Source organism: Panthera tigris, chromosome B3, assembly GCF_018350195.1.
Source record: "Panthera tigris isolate Pti1 chromosome B3, P.tigris_Pti1_mat1.1, whole genome shotgun sequence".
NCBI lineage: Eukaryota > Metazoa > Chordata > Mammalia > Carnivora > Felidae > Panthera > Panthera tigris.
In genome coordinates, this window is record NC_056665.1 from 96,909,301 (window position 1) to 96,934,719 (window position 25,419).

Sequence of the window (25,419 nt, forward strand, 5' to 3'; positions counted from 1 at the left end):
CATTTGTTCAAAGTCTCATTGCATTACAGGAGGTCACATCATGTAGCACTGAAAAACATACCTGGGAATCATCTGTGTGTGATTTATTTCATTTATTCTAGATTTAGAAATCTAGAGGCACTACCACACTGTTACCTGGCCAAGAGGGCTAAACTAGGCACATCTGAGCTCTCTGAGCTGGAAAGTAGAGGCACCACAATATTAATTACTATTTGTGTATGTAGAGAAGTGGAGAGAAGTAACACCCAGATAGCAAAACCATACTCCTGGGGAGAAATTATGATTCAACTGGAGGACTAATATAATCAACTCTATTCTTAGTTGAAAATACAATAGTGGTTTTCATTAAATAGAAATTTCACATGAAAAAATAAGCAGTTTTGGGGCATCTTGGGTGGCTCAGTCGGTTAAGCGTCCGACTTCAGCTCAGGTCATGATCTCACAGCTTGTGAGTTCAAGCCCCGCGTTAGGCTTTGCGCTGACAGCTCAGAGCCTGGAGCCTCCTCAGAGTCTGTGTCTTTCTCTCTCTCTCTCTCTGCCCCTCCCCCACTCACACTCTGTCTCTGTCTCTCAAAAATAAGTAAACATTAAAAAAAAAAATAAGCAGTTTCATTATGTTTAACCTCTGCATACCTGCATAGTATCATGAGTCCTAATCCCTGATCTCTGTTCATGCATATTATGAGTCTATAGGCCACTTCATGGCCCCATGCCCTATGCCCCACAACACAGAAAGCCCTGAAAGAGTTATCACATGGAAAAGAAGAGGAATGGAGCTGAGCCACAACAAGTTTCTGGTCCAATGTGCCAAGAGGAGTTGAACGCATCTTCAAAGGACTGTGTTACTCTCCATGACACCCTCAGATTTGGGGCTGTAGGAAAATAACTCAAAAACCAAGGGGAGATTGTCACCTCTCCTTACTTTATATTAAAGCCCTTTGCCTCCTTTATTTAATACAGACTTCTTGAGTGTCCTTTAATATTGGCCAAAAACTCAGGAACCACTAGGTATGGCCCAGAACCTACTGGGAACATTCTCTTCCCACTAGGAAATATTTCTAGACATTAACTTCTGGGAAATGATAAAGTGCATACATTGCAAATATAAAGGGTTATATAAATACTTAACAATTGAAGCATTTCTACTACTCTGCCCACAAAAAGCCATTACCTCTGTCTTTATGACAGAAGGTTTAATGTCGCTGAATCTTGCTCAAGTGTAATATTCACTTGAACACTAAGGTCCAATTTTATAGTGCCAATTTTTTATTCCAAATCACAGTCACAATCCAATCCAGTCCAAGTATTCTGATACCACATCTTCTATGAAATAGCTTTTCTTCAGCCATACCTACTTTCCGGCTCACTTACTTCTTATATCCTCAGAGCCAGGTCTAGTGCTCAACTCGTGGTACATACACAATAAATTATGGGTGGATAGATGAACACTTCAAAATCTTGTGTCTTCTTATGAAAGGTGTCCCAAACAAGAGAAATAATAGTAATAACTACCATATGTGCAGGTGCGCTAGGTATATTATCTCCACCACCTTACAATGCTGATAAAATTATGATCTACTCTACAAACAGGAAGCTGAGACTTGGATCAGTATCTTGCCCAAGAATTCAGAATTATTAAATGGCAAAGCTAGGATATAAACCCAATATGTTGGTCACTGGAATCAGAACCTTTAACCACTTTGGTAAATTGCCTCTAACCTCAGAAGTCCCCTCAAAGATACACCGTCCTATAACGTAACAGTTACCAAATTCCTCATGCCCTCTCATGGATCCCCATGATGTTGTAATCTCGTATTACAACGCATACCACCAAAGCTCCAATACCACCCAATCATGACACCTTCATCTGTTTCCTGTCCACTTGCAGAGGTGAGATGATGCGTGCCAAGCCTTGGTCTTATCATCCATTCCGGGTTCACACAGATTCCAAGGGGAAAGGACCCTTTGTGGATCCTTCAAGGACCCTTCATTTCCCCTCATTTTGTTCCCTTAAGTGCTATAGGGCTAAGCCCTGCAACAATGAGCTGTGTGAAGAACATTGTGCTGTATTCAGTATTGCCCCTTCCGCACGGACACCAGATGTGCTGTCCCCAGAACACTCTCCCACCCTCCATACAAATTGTCTCCTGGAGCCTGTGAGAACCTACAGTGGAGTTGCACTTAGTTAGAGACTTAGGTTCTAAAACCAGTGACTATGGCAAAATAAAATAAATAAAATTACCTTTAAAAAACATATGTATGATATATGTAAATAATTATGTAAATTATATATAACCAATATGTAAAAAAATTATATATAAATTACATCTAAATAAAATTATCATTAACATCACCCACAAAGTAGTGTTTATGATTTATTATATTCAATTCTGGGGTCAGAATTCTTATTTTGAGATTTAATTTTGAGAACCACTAAGCTAGAAGGAAAGTCTAAATGCAGATGCCTACACATTTCAATCATTCCACCTATCAGAATGGGAAAAAGTTCCTGCTTGCTTACAAGATTTATTTCATTCTTTTTTAATGTGTAATACCGTTATAACCTATTTAAAGGTGTGTTTGCTGTTGTGACATCTTACGCTAGGCAGGTTCTGAAGTCAGAGCAGGCTGGGTCCTTGAGTAACGGCAGTGTGAGCCAATTACCTGCCCAGAAGGAACAAAAAGATCCAGGGATAAACACAGCTCAATGTCTCAAGCAGAGATCCCATCATGTTAAGAAGGAACAATGAGAAAACAACTCATGAGAAAATCAACCCCCAACAACTTGCCTCTATCTTCCATGTCCCTGTTGCCTTTCTCTTATTTTTCTCCTTCCTTTCAATGTGTATATTTTTTCATTCCTTCCTACATGTATTCCTTTCATAACTATTTTTGGACACCTTTATAAAGTGCCTAGTATTGGGCTCAGTCATTATGTAAATGTCCAAATTTTCCCAGACATTTTCTTTACCCTGAAAGTTTCATGTTTGTTTCCTTCTGTTTACTCATGGCCAGTCAGAGTTATTCAAAGAAGAAATAACACACTTGGATCCTCTGACACTGTGTCCCATTTTCAAATTCACATCTCCCAGCTCTTTTTATTGACTGAAGCTGTGAATGCCATAGAGATGCCATCTGGTTGAATTCTGAATTGTTTAAAGAAAGGACAAAATCTGAGGATGACCCAGCACAGCCGATAAAGCTGGGAAAAATCTGCTCTGTCCGTCTGCAGTTCAAGGCTCACAGACACCCCACCAGTATCATATATGGGGATTGCCCCTGAACTTCTATCCAAAAGATAATCTCCAATCTGTTGCTTTCATTTTCTGAGTAATTCTCAAAAGTTTTAAGAAATGTTCACAATGGCCATTTTTATAAGAAAAAAATAGTTTGGGGAAGAGTACAAAAGGAATCCAACTTAAACTGGTAAAAGGCCAACACGAAAATCGAGCAAGGGTCCTCCCAAGATGAATAAGGAAACCAGAAACTCTCCGGAGCTGGAAGTTAACTTGGTCATGAAGGTGAAGTCTTGAAAAAGAAAAAGCTGTAAAGCTTTGGTTAAAATTCCCACTGCTGGTTATATTTATATGCCCATTCAGGTGCTCATAAAGGAAGGGCATTTTTATTAAGAACACTGTAGATCATTTTGAATACATTTCCCCGTACTTTTCTTTTCTCCTTCCTCCATCTTTCTATAATGATATAAATTAAAAGGCAGAGGCATCAGGTGATAATGATGGATTTTCTCAGCTATTTGGCTTATGCCGCAACAAACCTTAATATTATTTTAGCGATGTGAATTATTTGACCTAGAAGGATCAGCCTGTTCAATACATTCAGTGGTAGTGCTGAGGAATTAGCTTGCTTAGCCTGGGGCAATCAATAGATTGACAAACTAGCCTTTTTTAAGTCCTAGACCTACTTTATAGGAATATTAAGCTTGTGGTGTTCATACAACAAAGGAACTGAAGCCTGCACAAAAGCTTTCACAGCTGACAACACTCGCAGGACACTTTTATATCTTTAAAGAGGTTCTCATATACACAGACCCAGCCAAAGGCAGGCAGGAGGGGGGCTAAATAGACACAGCCATTCATCTGAAATAACTATGGACAGGTTTAAAAATACACAAACACAGGCTTGAACATCTGGGAAGGAAAAAAAAGTACTTTATGTGAATTATCCTGTGGCTGTTGCAAATTCAAACAATGCTCCTAGAGCTATTTTGAAAACATTATGTGAGAAGCAAAATAAGTGAGTAAAACATGAAAAGCCATGGTAATGGGAAGAAGTGATATTCATGCCCTTTCCCCAGATCTCACACAGGGCTTTCACCACCCAACCCACACTCCCCTGTGTCCAAAGGTGAAAAAGGATTTTAAGTTCATAGGAAGTTTGCCCTGAGACTACATAGAATCTCCTGACAAATCATCCCATTATGCGATTCTGGCTGGCTGCAGGAGGGCTGGAAAGGAAATGTCAGAGGAAGAGACGTCTGGGAGGCAGATTTTCAGGGAGGAAGATGCTGCCACTAGCTTTGTGATCAGTCACTGGGAACTGCTGAAATGCATTTCCCCTTTGAAAGCTAATATAGAATGGCAGTGTCTTCAGTCATTAAAGGCTACGGCAGGGAGGGGGCTTGCATTGGAAAAATGGGCTGCTTTCTCAAAGAAAATAAATATTCCTCCAGTAGACTCCTTCACCATTATCATGGACTTTCCCATTGTGGTAATGTTTATTGCTTTCCCCCTCTCCTGGGTTTTTTAAATGTCCCCTATTGAAAAGACAGAACTTCATGCAGTGAATTTTGATTAGAAGCTCATATCATTGCTCTCCTAATACCAAGCTGATGTTCAAAGGGTACTGTTACAGAGGCCTGTAATTCCTAGCTAGAGCAAACAAAGGCTATGATGAGTGACAAAACAGGCAAGAAATTATTCGATTAAAAAAGACAGTGTGAGCTATTTCTCTCTAGAACTTATTAACAGCCCTCCAACTGATCCCTCTGGTAGCAACGTAGGGTGAGATCGAGCTTTTCCAAGCAGCACACTGGAAGGCCAATGCCAGAGAAGGATGCTGGAGGAGGAAAGCCAGAGCTGGGGAGGAGCAGGCACAGCAGTACCAAGAAACATTGATTACACTCCAAATCAATGCAAGATGCTGACAGGGCTCGGCAGTAGGAGAAGCTGGCAACCAAATTGCGTCTCCTGAGCCCTGCCCATCAGTAGGTGTTACTATTCATACATGCAAATCAACAAGCACTGAGCAGAGATTAAGAGAGAGGGAGGCAGAAGATGGCAAGAAGAAAAAGACTTCAGCTCAGGCTGCAGATCAGAGCGAAAAGCATTATCATAAATATAAAAACCGAAATTCTCCCTCCACTCTGGTTCACAGGTGCTTTGCTTTAAAAAAAAAAGTAAACCACAGATTCCTTTACGTCAAAAAACTGTGAAAATTTTGTTTTATCATTGAACAGCTGTTCTTTCAAGTTCTAGCTAAGTCCCCTAAATCTCTGTCTTGATTAGTCTAATTATGCAGCAGGGGTATCTATTAAAGTCTAATGCCGACCTTGAATTTAGTTCATCAGTATCCACAGCAATATCGTCTATTCCATGGGTCAGTCGTAGAAGTGCCAGGGGAAAATGCCTGAGAGTAATAAATCTAAGGGCATGTGTGACGTATATAAGAATTACTCAGATGCCCTGGTAACATACAGCAGAGAAAATCCCATGAGAAAATTCCTATTAGCATAGGATTTTTCCATGATGAAGTTTGCACTCAGGCTCCTTGAGACACTTTCCTGAGATGTTAAAAACTCTGACTTGTCACTATGATCGTGCACATGCAGCGTCACTGAAGACTGACTGATGGGGACAACAGGAAACCACAGCCAACGTCAAAAGAGTATCTTCTCCACCCTGGGGGAGTCACTGATAGGCCTGGGCATGAACACTCCACAGATCATTAGAAACACCAATATGAAGAGAATATTACTACCAACTGGGATTAAGTGAACGGCCATTACCAGTGTCCAGCCCTAAAGCTCAAATAAAGATGAGTCACACAGCTGGATAGGCATTATCCTGGCACCACCAAGTTCCGGTGTCCCTCAATGAAAACAGGCCCAAAATGAGATTCAGGTTAGATGAAGGATCAGTATCATCCTCTCCCATTTTTTGGAGAAGAGTTAAATTTTGAACAAGTTATGTCAATGAAAACTATTTCATCGGAAAATCTTTTTTAAGGTATCTTGGAGTGGTACGTAATAGCCCTTAACATTTACAAGATTCTGTCATACACACTGATTCATTTACTCTCACTGTACCATCAAGATACTCTCTTGTCCAGAAATCTATCGCCATGACTAATTCACCACCCATAAAATACTCTCTATAATAATTACCATCTTTTGCTTGGTTTTAAAATGTGCTAATTATTTTTACCTAGCATGCTAAAGTGCCCTAAGTGTTATCAGAGCTCTCTGTGGAGCTGAGAAAATGGAGTCCTAAGTCATTGAAGCAAAGCTCTCATGTTCCCAAAGTTCAGAATTAGCCTTTGATCAAAATCAGATACGACATTTTGGTGGGAGAAAAAAAAAATAGGTTTTAAAATAAAAGATCCCAATCACTGAGAAAACAAAGTAGGGTCTTTCTTTCACCCAACCTCATGTCCTATTTCTAATCACATTTGTATCCCCGCATTAATTCTGGGGAATTGATAGGCCTCCCAATAGTAAAAGCAGAGGCATTTAAAAATAAAAGAAAAAGTAGTTGTCAGATAAGTCAAGGGGGAAAGAGGATTTAAATTAGGATCCTGATTTTTTTTTTAGAGAGAGAGAGAAAGAGAGAGCATGAGTGGGTGAGAGGGGCAGGAAAGAAAGAGAGAGAGAGGAAGAGAGAGAATCCCAAGCAGTCTCCACACTCAGCGTGGAGCCCAACTTGGGGCTTGATCCCAAGATCCTGGGATCTGGACCTAAGCCAAAATCAGAGTTGGGAGCTCAACCAACTGAGCCACCCAGGCTCCCCTGGAATCCTGATTTTAAGGCAGCGAGTAAAATAAAGAGGTCTAAAAACCCCATACCCAAACATTCTTTATGAATGAAACACCTCAAACTTGTGTGTTCTACTCAACTGCAAATAAAATTCATCACCATCAAAAATTTGAAGAGTGAATCCTTCCTACACTTAACATTAGAACGTTGGTTTCTCTTCTCATCTGTTTCCATGAAAAGATAATTTACTGTCCATTATAATTCTTATCAACTTGTTCTATGACAGTGACAGCCTTTCTGGACTGATGTCAGAGACATTTTATCCTCAGATGAAGACAGTTGCTCTTGTGAGGGATTTATATTAAGGAACCTGTTTTGCACAAATCTTAAAAGCCACTGGAGTTGTTTTCAAATATGTCTGCAAATTCTTTTATATTCCTCCCTTTGGTGAAGCTTAATCTCTCTCTCTTTTTTTAACCAACAAAATATGGGAGAAATGATCGAGTGTGACCTCCTAGGGTCAATCACGAAATATCTTGCAGCTTCCACCTTGCGGTCTCTCTTGCAACACTCACTGTGGGGAAGCCAGCTGCCATGTTATGAGGAGGCTCACCCAGCCCTGTAGAGAGGTCCACATGACAAGAAACTGAAGTCTCCTTCCAACAACCTGCACAAATTTGCCAGGCATGTGAGTAAGCCACCTTAGAAGTAGGCCCTCCAGTTCCATTCACACCTTCAGAGGACTGTGGCCCTGTCCAACATCCTGACTATTACCTCAGGAGAGACCCTGAGCCAGAATCCCCTAGCAAATCCCCTCCTGGATTCCTGAACCACAGAAACTATGTGAGATAATAAATGTTTATTGTTTTAAGCCACCAGGTTCTAGGTAATTTGTTACAGAATAGAAAACTAATATAGTCACGATAATCAATAAAACTTTATTCAGTGCCTACCTTGTGCAAGACATATACATGTGACCCATGTAAGTGTGGATAGCACCCTTTCTGAGGAGGTCATGTTTTTTCTTCAAAGGCATTCCCAGATTTGGGGGGAAAGTTTTCAAACAGGAGTCTACTTTCTGATCTCATTTAGAGAAACAGGTTTTCCCCACCCACTCTTTTCTTCAGTCTGGAAAGGATTTTGTTTGTCATTTTAAAACAAGTCATGCTGCTATCATGGGTGTCTTCAGAATCTGACACCATGCCATATTTATGTTTTGTCCTATTTGTTGCCTTCCAAGTGCAGCTGAGACACCTCAACATTTTCAAATAACAGGCGAAGAAAACAAATTCTTGGAAGAAAGCTGTCACCCGATTTTATTGGCAGCACAAAACTGAGTTTTAGCTAACAGGACACACATAAATATTCCTGATGCCTGCTCATTCTGAATGTTATGTCTCCCTGGCTTGTCATTAACAATACAGATCAACACCCTAGTCTCACAAATGGGGAAGGAACACCAATGCCAACAGAATGACAGTGCCTGTGGATGACACAGACGATCAGGCAACTATTTAGAAGAGCTCATCTCAGGAACTAACTCTCAAGCAGTGAATAGAACAATCCTTTCATCTGATTTACCCTTCATGACTGTTTCACTTTTAAGAGGGCCTGAGAAATGTCTGCCTGTCTCTCAACAAATGTTCTTTTCTTCTTCTGTACTCATTCTCTGAGAGACTCCATGGGCCAGTGTCCTTCCTCTCCCAGAGACTGGGCCATTGCACACCCAGCCAGCGCCTCTCTCCAGATCACCAGTCAGAGCAGCCACAGGTCAAGGACCCTAGCACTTGGGCTCCAGCCTAGGTACCAGCTCCTGAGGGGAAGCAGCCCCCTTGATGTTGCTGTGCTGGGAACTGCATTTCAGTTCATTTCAGACTTTGAAAAAAAAAAAAGGAAATAGGAAGAGGGGAAGGAGGGAGGAAGGGAGGGAGGGAGGGAAGGAAGGAAGGAAGGAAAGAAGGAAAGAAGGAAAGAAGGAAAGAAGGAAGGGGAAGGAAATAGATACAAAGAGATCAAAAAATCTTCAGCTGCTCTTGTTTAACACCAAGCGAACGCCATGCAGAAAGTGACACACAGCAATGCTTAATGTTTTTGGCAAGAAGTAGAAGCAGTAAAGTTCAACCATTAGTCATCCTGGCTCTGAATTCTGGTTTAGCCATTTCTTAGGTTTGTGACCCTCAACAAATTACTCATTCTCTATAAGCTACAGGTTTTCAGCTATAAAATGGGATAATAGACTAGCCCCCATCGCTCCAGGTTATGAGGAGATTTAAAATGAGGCTGTATGGGTAAAGCACTAAACAATACCAGGCTTATAGCCTATGCTCAAGAGATGTTAGCTATTATTATTTTTATCATAAGTGCATGATTACAGGGCCAGTAGAAGCTGTCTCTCAGTTAGCCTTCTAGTAAAGAACAAGCACCCATCTGAGAACTAGGGCACATATCCTACTTTCCTGCTTTGCATTCCCCTATAATCATCTACAGATGCAATCACACGACTTTGCTGAACAACACCCAGGAGTCGCACAGGGTCTAGGTTGAGGGAGATCACAATTAGAGGAAAGCTCTGGGCATGGAAAACCTACAGCCAGAACGATGCCAGGTAAGTCTAAACACCTGGATGGAAATGAGAAAATTCCCTCAATTCTGGTTCTAAAGCACATGGAGGGTTCAGTACAGAGAATAACATTCTCTCTTTCCCGCGCTTTGCAAGGAGCAAGTTCTTAAAACCAGCCCTTCAGGAGGCATCACCTCCAGGGTCCGCCTTACTTACAAGCCGTGAGAGCGCCACCTGCAGGACCTAATCTCCCCGACACCCAAAAGACTTTGGAGAGTCAAGTTTCTTTATCAAGGACAAAGACTTTTACTCCGAGTGACTAGATGAAGTAACTCAAAATAGAATAGCTGATATCAGAACATCTCTCCTGAGAGTGAATTTTCAGGAAGCGGATGGAAAGGGGAGTGGAGAAAAGGCAGAAGGTGGAAAACGGCGGAGTGCACATCATGAGGTACATCTTCTAGGAAACAGAAGCCAAAACAGGATGAACATGCACTAAATTACTCCGAGGAAAATCCTACGAGAGAAAATGGGGAGGGAGCCAGAAGAGACTTTGGGAGTCATCAGAGAACCATGCCAGTGTGAGTCCGAGTGAGGGAAGGAAAGATCTAATGGAAGCAACTTAGGATGTAATGCAGTTCGGAGTTCACCAAGGCCATAGGGCAGCCCCTGACACAGAGATGCCCAGAAACAGTCACTGGTTGGGAGCAGCTGAGGTAAAGCACGGCCTTGACAGGATATAGTTAAAAAGACTCTCTCATGTACTTGAAAGTTGCTCAACTTGTTGGGATAAGAATTGGGTGTTATATGTAAGTGATGAATCACTGGATTCCACTCTTGAAGCCAAGACTACACTGTATATTAACTAACTTGAGGATAAAAATAATAATAATAAAAAGAAAATTTTTCTCACCATAAAAAAAGATAATTATAAGGTCATTATATAAATATAAAGGTGATAGAAGTGTTAACTAACCTTAGTTTGGTAATCATTTTGCAATCTGTACTTATGTCAAATCACCATGCTATACACCTTAAATTTACACAATGTTACATATCAATTATATCTCCAGAAATCCAAAAAAAAAGATAAAATAAAATAAATAAACTTGAAATTAAATTTTTTTAAAAAAGAAAGAAAGAAACATGGGATGGGTTTCAGAGCACAGCAGCGGGGGCCTTCCATCCATTGTGTTTTCTAGAGACTTGAGAGGCTCGTGCCCTGGTTGCCAAATAAAAGGAGGCTGGAGTTGATAAAAACCAGCAATAACTCCTGCGGTGCTAGAACCAGCTGCCATAAACATCAGATAATGTTTTTAAATTTTTTTTTTTTAACGTTTATTTATTTTTGAGACAGAGAGAGACAGAGCACGAACGGGAGAGGGGCAGAGAGAGAGGGAGACACAGAATCGGAAGCAGGCTCCAGGCTCTGAGCCATCAGCCCAGAGCCCGACGCGGGGCCCGAACTCATGGACTCACAGACCGTGAGATCGTGACCTGAGCTGAAGTCGGCCGCCCAACCGACTGAGCCACCCAGGCGCCCCAGATAATGTTTTTAGTTCACGAAGAGCCATGACTTCCTTCTGATTCCACACAAAATCCATGAGGACCCACTGGGCCAAGCAATCTTCCTCAATCCTTAGGCGTTTTTTGTTCGGCATATGTTTTGGGATTCCCACCCAGAGCCTCTAGAGAATGTAATCTAGAACAAGAAAGTTTCCACGAGGGCAGCCCCTATTCTCTCCTTTCTCCCCTCTCCCACTGCAGCAATCATAAGCCCTGGGAAGAGAAAGAGGGCATGGTCTCTGAGGCTGTTGCAGCAGGGAGATCAAGCCTTGGGTGGGCAACGTGGGATGGTCAGGGGAGAGGGTGAATCTGGGAAGCCAAAAACAATATTTTTCTACTTCATAACTTTGCCACGTATCTATCTGGACATGGGAGAGGAGGGAATTACACCATCTATGGGAGCATTCACTAAGATTTCACTTTCCAGTGAGAACCAGTTTTGGAGTTTCTCCTAGCTCTCAGCCCCGCAGGGGACAGGGGGTAGAGAGGGTCTGTCTCTCTTTGACCCTGAATTGAGGCTCACTTGCTCTGAAAAGGGGCCCCAGGCTCTCTTTGACAAAGTTGACTAAGAAAGCTTTTTATTGGCAAATAACTGTTTTCAGCTCCCTAATAGCCATCATGAGATTCCACGGGTACCTTGTAAGAGATGCTTGACTCAAGAGGCACATTAACAGAACCGAAAGAAAGGGGAAGTAGATAGTCCTATAAGACCCACTTCGACAAAGAGCATCTCTGCAGGTCTTATTTAATTTTCAAACATCCTTGAAGAAGGTTGCTATATGCTCTATAAGGTTTATAAATCATAACAGGAAGTATATTCATAAATTTTATCCAGATCATATGGAACATTCAGGGGATTAATGTGGCCAGACAAGCAAAACTAAAATAAATAACTCTACCTAAAGAGTAAAATAATTAAAATTTTATTACCCAAAACAGAGAAGGAAGGTGGGAGGTACTTAATTGTGCTATTTTTTGCATTAATTTTTTTTATTTTAAAGATAAGATTTTATACATAAATAAATAGACATTATATGTAAATAAAATAATTTCTTTTGCAAACATACACAGGAACTTGTCTAGGTTGGTTTTTTCCACACTCTATAGAGCAGTGCTTGTTTTGCATTTATTCCTGGGACCCGAGAGATATGTTATGCTTATCGCAGAAATTATTTATCCCATGTATTTGTTAAGTTTGAATATTCATCTATTCTTGAATAGCAGACTGATTGTGACATTGAAATCTTGCATAATTTTTTTAAAGATTCCGCTTAATAACTAAGCTTAATGTGCATTCAAAACAGTATCTGAGGAGCAGTAGATCCTTGGCTCCTACACTGCTTCCTCTTCCAACGTAAGTCAAGTGGCTAGATTAGCTCTCTACCTCCTGGCTCCTTTGTGTTAAATTCTGACTAAAACTCTTCACCAGGAGGGGGAACACATCAACTTGGACTCTTTCCTCCTCTCAAACCAAAGGATACCGGAAAAGGAAGGAGGATTTACAAAAAGTCTACCGTGAGCCTAGCATCACACTGGATCAATGTTTCTCAACCTTTGTTACATTATTACCCTGCAAGGAGCCTTTTTAGACATTTCTTTTCTAATCATTCCCTTCCCTCATTAATTTTTATTACTACAAATATATTCTATATCTCTTTATGTACTGTATGAATGTCTTTCTAAATATCTATGCAAAAAAAGAATAAAAGTTTTTTCTCCCACACAGAACCAGTTTTTACCCCCTTTTATCCCAATGTGGGGAGACATCACCCCCATTGAGAATGCAGGTACTAGATACTTCACATTAAGGATTTGATTTCATTTGATTTGATTTGATTTGATTTGAGGCAGCAAAGTGTCATAAATATATATCTGAGCCATAATGCCTGGATTCCAATCCATGTACTACCATTCTCCAGAGATATAACCCTGAACAATGAACTACAGCGTGCCTCGGTTTCCTCATCTGCAAAATGGGGATGATAATAATAATATGTACCTAATAAAGTCATTGTGATGATTAAATTAGTTAATATAAGTAAAGTGCTTAAAACAGTGCCTAGCACATAGCAAGCACTACACACAAGTGGTTGTTGTTTTATTTAGCAAACCCAGGAACACTATAATGTATTGTAAGTATTATAAAGCCTACTTTAGCAGAGAAGAGCGATACATTCAAAGAAACATGAAAGCCAGTCTCCAGGTTGCAGACTGCCCGCTTCTCACTTTGTCCTCTCATGGCGGAAGGTGGAGGGATCTCTATGGGGTCTCTTTTTCAAGTACACTAATCCCGCTCATAAAGGCTCCACACTCATGAACTAATCGCCACCCAAAGGTCCCACCTACTAATACTACCACATTAGGCACAGAACCTTCTGAGACAGCCTCCCAAGGTAGACAGTAGTGCTTTCCCAGCAGAGACCCTGAGTTCCTTCCTCTCATCTTAGAATGAGGGATGCCATTTGGTATTACACGGAGTATCCTGATCTAGGAGTCAAGAAGCTGAGTCCAGCCCTAGGTCCTCCTAGCTATGAGCTTGGGCTCAGTTTCTTCTCTTATACTTTGAGCAGAGTCAGCTCTACCAATCCCATAATTCCTTTTTTTTAATGTTTATTTATTTTTGAGAGAGAGAGCTCCAGCGGGGAAGGGGCAGAGAGAGAGGGGGACTGAAGATTCCAAGCAGGCTCCACACTGACAAAAGTGGGCTCCATGCTGATGGAAGTGAGCTCTTCACTGACAGTAGCAAGCCCCATGTCAGGCTCAAACGTACGAACCATGAGATCATGACCTGAGCCAAAGTCGGAAGTTCAACTGACTGAGCCACCCAGGCGCCCTAACAATTCCGCAATTCTGGGACCACAAAGCTCAAGTGGGAGGTGGGAGTCATGAGAGGCATAAACCCAGGACCTTGTGAGTCTGCCTTTTACCCAGATCTCTTCAGCAAGCTGACTCCAAAGCCTCCCGAGATAAGCAAGCACAAGCCTTCCCCCACAACTTCAGGAAGGCAGCGCCTAGGCCCTGTGCCTCTGGCCCCTCCCCTCCATGTCATCTAGACAAAAGGGACACTCCATCCCCACCCAGGCCCAGCAGAAGAGCAGGGGTGAGGAAAAGAAGTTCAAAATAACTCATTACAAGTCCAGCCCCTCCAAAGATGCCAGGTTTCCTTAACCTGAAAAGACTGAGTAGCAATTAATGAAATGCCATTATGTAATAACAATGATGGTTTTATGGCTCTTTTATATGATTTTTAAAGGTGCTTATGGCCTACGAAGGTCTTAGGGTAACTACCAGGCATTTGTTTTATATTAACATTTTGTTATGTTGGCATAGTTTTGTGCGTGTGGTTTTGAGTCCTTTTTTTTTTTTTAACTTAACAGTCTACTATGAACATTTTCCCATGCCTTCAAGTAATTTTGAAAACCATAATTTTTAATGGCTGTTAATGTGCCATCATAAGGATAAGCAAGGCATCAGTTACTTAGTAATTCCTCTCTTGTTGGATCATTGGATTGTTTCCATTTTTTCTATTAAATATAAAACCACCAGAAATTCTTATGCGTACATTTTTGTGTGAATCTCTAATTGTTTCCAAAGAATAAATTCCTAGAAGTGGAATTATAAGGTCAAAGTAGGTGAGTGTCTCAAGGCTCTTGGACAAAGTGTCAAATTACCTAATAAAAAGATAATGCCAATTTTTACTCCCATAGTCAGAACAAAGAGCCCCTATGTCATCTCTGTGCCTCAGTTTCCTCATCTGTAAAATGGGGATAACAATAATGTACCTAAGTCATTGTGCTTATTAAATCAGTCAGTATAAGTAGAATATTTAAAATAGTGCCTACACTCTTGTCATTTTGAAAAATACTTGTCAATTTGTTAGGTTAAAAAGTAACAAATTGTTGCTTTAAGTTATATTTCTTTGATTATTATTGGAGCTGAAGACACTTCCATGTGTATTTCTTTTGTGAAGTATCTGTTTATGTCCCTTACTCATAAAAGGAAAACTTTCAAAAATCTCCCCCTAATAATGCTCATTATGACACAACGTAGTTAACGATTCTTAGAGCTACTGGAAATTTTCTTGCTGTATCTTTGAGGCTTAAAAATTCAAATAATTCCTCATTTTTTATTACTTGACTTTTGTCTTATAGCAATTATCACTTTCCTACAAGGCCAATAAAAAAAAATTGCACAGGTTTGATTTTTTTTTAATGACTTTCGGCATAAGCCACACATGAATCAGCTTATACTTACATTCTTATGTCTCAAGAAGGCTCATCATCTGTTCTTTAAGTGAAGTAACTCTATGGAAACAGTAAAAAGCATTGCACAAATGAACAAATTCTGCTCCCAAGACACTCAAACATCCAGACTCTCAATGTTTCTTTACTGTGGCCCCCAGACACCCCAATACTCTGAGAGAACCCTGGGAGATTCCATTCAAAAAGGAGACCCCAAGGCCCTTCCTCACACCCCCTAAATAGAATCTCAGACGACTGAACCTTGGAATCTGCCTATTTCACAAGCTTCTTGAGTGATTATCTAAGAATCCCAATGCTAAATTATGTCTTGTTTGCCAGAGCTCATGGTTTGTAATCGGTCTCACAAAGAATAGTTAAACCAAAAATAGAAATTCTTTGTCAGAACTATAGTAAATACCTACTAAAGTGTTATTATTTCTGTTAAACATGGATCTCCCAGTAATTTGTTAACTGATCAACATAGGTAAATATAGAGACTTTGCCCCCACCCCTGCCCCCATTTCTAGCTGTGTGGCCTTAATAAGTGTCTTAATTTACTGCACCTCGATCTCCTCATTTGTAGGGGGAAAACTAAGGTACCCGCCTCAGAGAATCATTTCAGGAATTGACTTAGACTGTATATAGTCAGCGTCTAACACAATTTCTGGCATCAACAAAAAAGAATGGCGGTTGTTAGGTCAGCGGGATGAGAATTTGTGCAACTGAGGAGAAGGAGGAGAGATCGGTCTACAGCAACAGCTAATAATTATGGAACACCATAGTTTATAAACCACTTTCACAGAAACATCTTATTTGATCCTCTCAACATTTCAGTGAGATGGGAAGAAAACGTTGCTAATATATCCCTTTTATAGACTGAGGCAACTGCAGGCTGATCAAGGCTGCAAAGTTACGTGGTTAGTAAGGGGTAGAGCTTGAACTTCTGCCTCTAGAATCCAGTATCTCAACCCTTGTTAAAAACATAAAAGCACAGAGTCTCCTAGAGACTACAGTCCCTATAGTTAGTTACTTTATGATTGGAAATGTTCTCTAGTGTACTCAGTCTAAAGAATACTGTTTCAGGGCTTACAGAATACAATAAGCAACAGCTAAATGAAAAGGAGAGCAATTATCATTTTTCCAGAATCTTAGCTTATCCTAAATTGCACTCAGTTTACCTACAGTTCAAGGAATACCACCATGGCCATTTTTAAAACTTCCATATTACAAAACCATCTCAGACAGGCTTAAAGGACAATTCAAAATGCCCTGTCTTCCTCTGAGACCTCACAGCCTCTCTCACTTAGAGCTGTTGGTTCTTTGCTGGCTCCCCTTGCAAATCCCAAGCATCCTCCTTTGCTTTAAAGAGTGTTTGCATAATATTCGTGGTAAGATTTAGGTCCAAATTATCAAAATGAAAATCCTGTGTCCTGAGGTACAAGCTAATGAAAACAGATCTTATTTTTATTCAATTCCCTAAACTCCTGATGCAGAAGATGCTCTCGTCCGCACCATTTTTCTTCAGTTTTCTCCGCAACCAGAAATATTATCTGAAGAATCATAAAACTATGGGGGAAACAACTCACTGAGATTGTAAACAGCATATCACTCTTCACAGATCAATGCGTCGTTTGAATATAGCCTCATTCTGTGTTCCCAGCTTCCAGTCAGGGCCATTCATAGTTCGGCACTTCATAATTACATACAATTAGCAGCTCGAGGCTGAGCAGCCGAGTGACTGGTAAGCACTAAAAGCTACAAATCTGTTCTGCAGTAGTGTATATTTTTTTCCTCCCTTGATTTTCTTTATTGTTGTTTTGCTTGTTGCCTATTAGCATACCTCTGGGGAATGTTTCAAAGATGTAATGTTAACGAGCAAACACTTGTGAGATTGCCAGCCATTTCAAAATGACTTTCTTTCTTTCCAGGGCACAGCAAGGGGAAAAATGAACGGACACATTGTTATGCAGCAAAATAGAATTATGCAGAAAATGCAAAATTATGCAAAACATTATTTATGCAGAGCACATCCCTGAACAATTCAGGGCATCATTGATTAGCAGTAAGAAAGTAGGAATAGATCTGAATATTACCGTCTACTAAAGAATCTTGTGGGGCACCTGGGTGGCTCAGTCAGTTAAGCGTCCGACTTCGGCTCAGGTCATGATCTCAGGGTTTGTGAGTTCGAGCCCCCCTCGGGCTCTGGGCTGAAAGCTCTGACAGCTTTCATTTCTGTCTCCCTCTCTCTCTGCCCCTCCCCCTGCCCCGGTGTGCTGTCTCTCCCTCTCTCTCTCAATCTCTCTCAAAAATAGATAAACATAAAAAATAATAATAATTAAAAAAATAAAAATCTTGTTAATACAAGAATATCATGGATATCTCGCTGCAAGAGTCAGGAGTTACTGTCCCTGAGCTCATGGACCAAATGATAAGGTAATAATAACCTGGAGGGGCAAAGGAAGTAGAGATTTGCAAGAGGAGTAAGGGACTCAAAGGTCACTGGATAATAACAATAAAACAATAAAAACAACAGCTGTGACATGAACACCGCTAACATTGAATGCTTGCTGCATCACAGGCATTAATCCATTTATTCCTCACAACCATGCTGTGAAGTAGGCAAAGTTACCAACCCATTTTACAGCTGAAGGAACTAAGGCTCAGAGTGAAAAAATGAGCAAAGAGAGACTTGAAACCCTAAAACCTGCTCTGAAGCCCTTTTTCCTCATGGCTGCCAACGAACGGTGCTCCACCGATGGGGTGTTCTTGACCCAGGCTTCTAACTTCTCAGGTGTAGAGGTCCTTGTCACATTGACGACAATAGCGGACATTTCCTCAGGAAAATGTAAGCTTATACCAAATTTCGTAAATAATCTGAAGATACAAAGATTCCTTGAGGTGCATCCTTGGACCCTTCTGCAGAGCCTTATTCTAGATGAAGCCGGTAATGAAATTGACACATGGGGTTGATTTTCGACACTCGCAGATGCAATAGATCTCTCATAAGTCACAAACCATCATTCTTAAGGTGCAGTGAGACAAAGGACACGTGCACCATCCCCCTTCTTTTCGAGAACTTAAGACCATGGCCCTCCTTTTTGCTCTCCAATTCTGCGCTAAGGTTTTGTGTTTGCAATTATATGTTATCCTTGTAGTTCTAATTTGTTCAATTAGCACTCATTTAATGCTTCTTTTCGGTGCCCTCTCTACCCAAGAGCAGTTATTATTACTGTCTGTGGCAAATGGAAGGAAGGGAGGGAGGCCTGGAGGGAGGGAAAGGGTTCTATAAATGCCAGCCTGCTGTGGAACTCCTCTGGTCCCCAGATCCTCTGAACAACTCAGTTCTCATCATGTCCTCCTTTCTCTCAGAAAATTTTTGCTTTCAGAATTTCCAGGTGGAACAGGCACCAAACTAATAGACCAATTATGTTTTCTTTGAGAAAAGTAGTAATTATATTGGCAGTTTACTAACATATCCAGCATACTCATGCAAGTAGAGCCCATAGCTCCCACCATAAGGGGCTTTGAGGGTGATGTCCACTGTGCCAAAATCCAGGAACTTCCCAGAAGTGCCCACAGACTGAGAGTGCCACGTAGAAGGCAGGATGGGATGAGAAACCCCTCCCACCAGACTCAGGGAAGACATCACGAGGACACTGACATTTGAGCACGGTCTCACAGGATCAATAAGAAGTGGTCAGTAGAGAAAGGAGAAAGTGTGTGCCAAGTGGAAGGAAGGTCAGGAGCAAGAGCATGAGAAGAGAGGAGACCATAAGAAGTTCTGAGTCTTAGAGAGAAGGCCAGAAGGATAGGCTGGGGCCAGGCCATGCAAGGACACATACCTTGGGCCAAAAAATTAACTGTATCCTTTAAGCTACTGGTTCTCAAATTTTAGTGTCCATAAAAGCCACCTGAGTATTTGTTGCAAGTCCCTGGGCCTGCTCCCAGAACTCCTGAATAATAGGTGAACATTTGATAAGGAGGTGATCCAAATGCAAGTGGTCTTCAGACCACACTTTTTTTTTTTTTAATTTTTTTTCTACATTTATTTATTTTTGATAAACAGAGAGAGACAGCATGAGCAGGAGAGGGGCAGAGAGAGATGGAGACACAGAATCAGAATCAGAAGCAGGCTCCAGGCTCTGAGCTGTCAGCACAGAGCCCGACATGGGGCTCGAACCCACGGACCGCGAGATCATGACCTGAGCCGAAGTCGGAAGCTTAACCGACTGAGCCACCCAGGCGCCCCCTTTTTTTTTTTTTTAATTTTTTTCTACATTTATTTATTTTTGAGAAACAGAGAGAGACAGCATGAGCAGGAGAGGGGCAGAGAGAGACCAGACCACACTTTAAAACAATTAAATATCTCAGGATCCCCCCCCCCCAAAAAAAAAGAGAGATTAGAGTGGGAGAGAGCCAAAGCATAGGAGACTGTTAAAAACTGAGAACAAACTGAGGGTTGATGGGGGGTGGGAGGGAGGGGAGGGTGGGTGATGGGTATTGAGGAGGGCACCTTTTGGGATGAGCACTGGGTGTTGTATGGAAACCAATTTGACAATAAATTTCATATATTGAAAAAAAATAAAATAAAATAAAACAAATAAAGACAACAAAACTCTGCTGAAAGCAAAGGAAAGGCTGCTAGCAAACTAAATGGTTTGCTGACAAAGGAGCCGTCTTTATACCCATCGCACAGAAGATAATGTGCACACGGGAACCCAGAGCCCCATTTGGCCGGATCCATAGTGATTCCTGAGTGTTACAATCCCATCCAAAGACACTCTGCCCTTACACCAGAAGATAAGGGCCAGAAACAGTCCCCACCACTCAAGACAACCACACACATGGCCCATGCCTGGAAACACTTACCTATGGAAAGTGCCAGTCGCTATGCCTGGCCTTACTAGGTACTCGGTGATGACTGTGAACAGCATCTCCTCTCTGAAAGAGGAAATCTAAGACCCTCATTTCAGTAATTCAGAAATTCTATAGTAACAAACACCTAGCTGCATTTTGGTCAGCAAAGACACCATTTCGCCAACATAATGCAGGTGAAACAGCAATCCCCTATAATGGGTATTCACCCTTGCTTTATAAAGGGGTTTTGAAATTTCTTCTTTGAAGTTGTATGAGGACGAGATCTTTCTAGGCTTCTGGCAGAGTTTCCACCTACTACTGGCTGAGGTAGGAAGACATTGCCCAGATCTTTGTGTTTAGCCCTGAGAGTCTGAGCTGAGTAGCTGGGAAGGTTTGGATTTACGCTCTTGGTTATCAGCAGATCAGAAATACGCATTTAGCCCTTCAGAGAGCTGTTGAGAACCATTATATCACACACACCAGTGAGCACAGGATCTCTCTCAGAGGCACCAAACAGCCTCTGAGTGAACAATACGTGACCCACTCCTGAGCTCTCTGAGGCCTGCCCCCATTGGAAGGTTTTCAGTGATAGTCAAACTTTTCATCTTTAAAAAGGGAGGATTCAGAAGGTGCATGGTTGCTCTGTCAGTTAAGCATCTGACTCTTGATTTCCAGACAGGTCATGATCTCATGGTTTGTGAGATCAAACCCCAGTCAGGCTCTGCACTGGCAGCATGGAGCCTGCTTGGGATTCTCTCTCTGTGTCCCTCCCCCATTCACATGCACACACATGTGGGCGTGCTTTCTCTCTCTCTCACTCCCTCTCTCTCTCTCAAAATAAATAAACATTTAAAATACATATATATATGTGTATATATATGTATATATATACATATATGTATATTTATATTTATAAATATATATAAATATATATATAAATAAAATATATATATATAAATATATATATAAATAAAATATATATATATATATAAATTAAAAGGGAAGATTCAGCTCTCGATGCCAGAAACCACCTTCTGCAGCCCACCTCTGTGCTCAACTCATCTGCTTCAGCATTCATCACATCCCAAGGTTTGACAGCCTCAGCCTCGCCACTTAGAAGGAATGTGTGATGTCCATTGGTTAGCTGTTGAGACCTAACAGCATAAATATTTGTCCAGGGCCACTCTAATAGTCAACAAGTTTCTCCTGAAATGGATCAGGCTTCTTACAAGACATGCTGGAAAACGGTAAATACCTTCCCTCTAAGACTGTTCAGTGTTTACTTCACTAAAACACTCCATTATCGCACACTGAGTGAGAGAAGGGACATGGGGAGGACCCAATTTTGTGGTGATTAAATGCAGAGTAATTGTTGAAATTATTTGCATTTGTATGAATAACACTAACTTTTAAGACTGTATCATTTAAAGCAAATTGTCGGATATTATTTTTCTGGCAGCAATAATCAGGCATTTTTCATAAAATGGCTTCCTCGCAAGAAAATCGCCAAATAATGGCAGAAACACACCCAGCTCTGAATACAATGAAGCGTGAGGAGGCAAAGTCAAGATTAAAATGGCTCTCACGCTGTGGATACACTGAAATGATGTCTTGCTGTTCCCGGGCACACTGGGAGCCGCTGCTGAGGCGCTAATGGGCCCCACACAGGTCTTTAGAGTGGCATCCTTGCAGGGCGTCTGTAATAACTGGGCTTAGGGGTATGCCAGACGAAGTGAACGCAGGGCCCAGTGCTCTTGGGAGAACGAAAGCTTGTCTGCACCAGAGGAGATGTGGAGGCTTCTGCCCAGGACTTGTGCAGGTTCTGACAGCCTGTTTGCCCCCTTGTTCCATGAGGCCACACATGAGGTTCCTGGTTCACAAAAGCCACACAAGAGGCCTCCACACAGGCCCATGGTAGGGCCAGAAAACACTGGAATCCCAAAGCTAATAATTTTCCTACTGCCACCTTACCTCCCTTACCCCCACCAAAAAAGAGATTGCAGGACCCTTTAGAAGAGTGTCACCTTTTGAGAATGAGTTTAGAATGAGTTCTTATGTTATACCTCTCCCAGCAATCCTAGTCCCATAAAAGGCTACCTCTAATGCTTGGGAACAATATCCGAGTTATATTTTCAAATAAGAACTACAGATTTAAAACCTCTTCTGATTTGTTTCATGTATTACTTTTGAATTTGTTTTCAGTTCTGTCAACAAGTGTGTGTTGAGTGTCTTCATGTACCCATACCTTCCCAAGACCATTCAGATGAAGAGCAAGCCCTTCCTCTGGTGACCCGGGCCATCAGTGAGCCAGCCCTCTTCCTCGTCCCACTGCGTCCCCTACCTTCCCAAGTTTGCCTTGTGCTGGCTCCCTCTCATCAGCTCTCCACCAGCTTCAGAACTGCCACACAGATCTTCCACAGAGTTCCTTCTGTTCTGTTCCGTGATGCATCATATTTGTGCTCAGGCCTACATCTTCCTGGAAACTCTGCCCAGACGGGCCCCCTCCTACTTGCTTTCAATTTATTCCTACATTTCCTTCCAAGGGCTCCTGCCGATTTATCCAACATTCACCAAGTTCTTGCTGAAGGCTGTTATTCCGGAATGCTCTGTCCCTACTGATATTTGTCCACTTAAATATCCAATTTTCCTCTTTTCTTTCATATATGTATAGTTTCTTCCAACTGGGATTTGGAATTTGCAAAAGTGGAAGCCAGGTCTTTTAGTTCTCATTGTGGATTCATCTCACATCCCTCTGATGCCTACTATGTGCCAGTCATGCTGTCTCTCAAAGGATCAAAAATGGTACTTACTATAGAGTATACACTGAATAAATGAATAAACATTTGATGGCTTAATAAACAAACTCTGGAATTTAAGAAACAAGGCAAAGAAAGAAAGAAAAACAGAGACAAACAAAAAACCCCAGACTTTTAACTGTAACAAACAAACTGATGGTTACCAGACAGGAGGTGGGTGGGGGATGGGTGAAATGGATTAAGAGTACACTTATTGGGGGCACCTGGGTGGCTCAGTCAGTTGAGCATCCCACTTCCGCTCAGGTCATGATCTCATGGTTCGTGGGTTTGAGCCCCACATCGGGCTCTGTGATGACAGCTCAGAGCCTGGAGACTGCTTCAGATTCTGTGTCTCCCTCTCTCTCTCTGCCCATCCCCCACTTGTACTCTCCCTCTCTCTCAAAAATAAATAAATAAACATTTAAAAAAATTTTTTTAAATGAGTACACTTGTTGGGGCGCCTGGGTGGCTCACTCAGCTAGGCAAAGGACTCCCGATTTTGGCTCAGGTCATGATCTCATGGTGAGTTCAAGCCCCATGTCAGGTTCTGCTTTGACATTATGGAGCCTGCTTGGGATCCTCTGTCTCCCTCTCTCTGCCCCTCCCCCGCTTGCACTGTCTCCCTCAAAATAAATAAATAAACTTAAGAAAAAAAAAGAGTACACTTACCATGATGAGCACTGAGTAATGTATAGAATTGTTGAATACTATATTGTACGCTTGAAACTAATATAGCATTGTGTGTTAATTCTACAGAATTTCAAAAAAAAAATTTTTAACAATTCATTAAAAATAAACAATAAACTCAGAATAGATAAATAAATAAAAAATAAACTCAGAACCCAGCAAGGTCATCAGATTCCACAGTTCCTTCTTATCTTAGAGGGACAAAAAGCTTAATAAATATGTACACATCCACTCTGCACATATTTTTTTAATATTTTTTAATGTTTATTTTTGAGAGAGAGTACAAGCAGGGGAGGGGCAGAGAGAGAAGGAAACACAGAATCTGACGCAGGCTCCAGGCCTCAGGCTCCAGAGCTGTCAGCACAGAGCCTGACACAGGGCTCAAGCTCATGAACCACGAGATCATGACCTGAGACTGAGAAAGGAGGTTACCCCACCAGCAAAGTCAGATGCTCAACCAACTGAGCCACCCAGGCACCCCCCACTCTGCACATATTTTTAACACATAGGATGCTATCTCTGCATGAGCAGGGATGACATCATTTTAAGCATTGAGCTTGACACTCCCTACCACGGCAGGGAAAATAGTCCAACCAACACCAAGTAAGTCATCCCACAGCAGAGAAGGAATAAGCCTCTGACTCTCTGGGACCCTTTGCATTTAGTGGGATGCAGAGTCAGTCTGGGAACCTGGCATGAAGGAAGCACAGCTCCATACCCACTTAGCCCCTGAAGGCCCTGACTTCCCAGCAATGCCCCAGAACCTGCACAGCGGAAACCACGTGGTGGTGGCCCAGTCTCTTAGGTGAAGCAGATAGGCTGAGGCTCTCCTCCAGCTCCCCACCCCCAGACTTGTGCTTTGTTCACACCCAAACACTGACACACACCAACAGTCCACTGTGGAGACAGCAATTCTCTAAAGCAATTCTCTAAAGTGGTCACATCAGGGAAACTTCAGAACACCAGCTCTCGGGACAACTCTGGGGGACCAGCCAGGCAACAGACATTGACAGCTGAAGTGTTGACTTTCCCCAGTCCAAGTCATTCGGGGATGACAAGGGACAATAGATAAATGGAATGGGATTTAAAATCTAATTCTAATAGCTGTGTGACCTCCGGCAATTTGCTTATTTGCTTAACATCCTCTCTCTCTCTCTCTCTCTCTCTCTCTCTCTCTCTCTCTCTCTTTCTCTCTCTCTCTCTCTCTTTCTCTCTCTCTCTCTCTCAACTTCCTCATCTATAAAATGGGGATCCTAATAACATCTACTTAACTGAATGTGGAGAATTCAGTGATCCGGACAAGTGACATGGTTAACACAGTGCTTGTCACTCCATCACGGATCATGATTATTATCATTAACTGTTATCACTGAAATCCAAATTTGGACTTTTTCTCTCCTATCCTAACTGGCCACATACCAGGTGTCTCTGCAAGAATCCATTCGCTTTTCCCTTCCTCCTTGCCCACTCACATCCTCCAATTTTCTCTTTTGTTTCCCCTTCCCCCACGCCTATCCCTACCTACAACCGGGAAGACACAAGGGCTTGTTCCAAACTTACATCTGAAACAAAAGGAAGAAATGCCTCTGCATTAGACTCAACACCCAGTCGTGTTCACCACACTGCGGCTGTATCACCTGTCCTAGCTCATGCTCACAACAGCCCTTCATCAGCATTCCGTCATTACCATCTCTGTGCTGGAAACCCTCTAACTTCTCAGAA

The 25,419-nt window shown here is 41.7% G+C and overlaps 1 long non-coding RNA gene across 1 annotated transcript in view; it reads right to left on the reverse strand.

Moving 5' to 3' along the window:
• LOC122239598 overlaps positions 1-25,419 on the reverse strand; it is a 76,991-nt gene that overhangs the window by 13,622 nt on the left and 37,950 nt on the right. Inside the window, exon 4 of the long non-coding RNA XR_006218830.1 lies at positions 15,372-15,421. This is a non-coding gene — a long non-coding RNA (uncharacterized LOC122239598). The remainder of the gene's footprint in view (positions 1-15,371; positions 15,422-25,419) is intronic.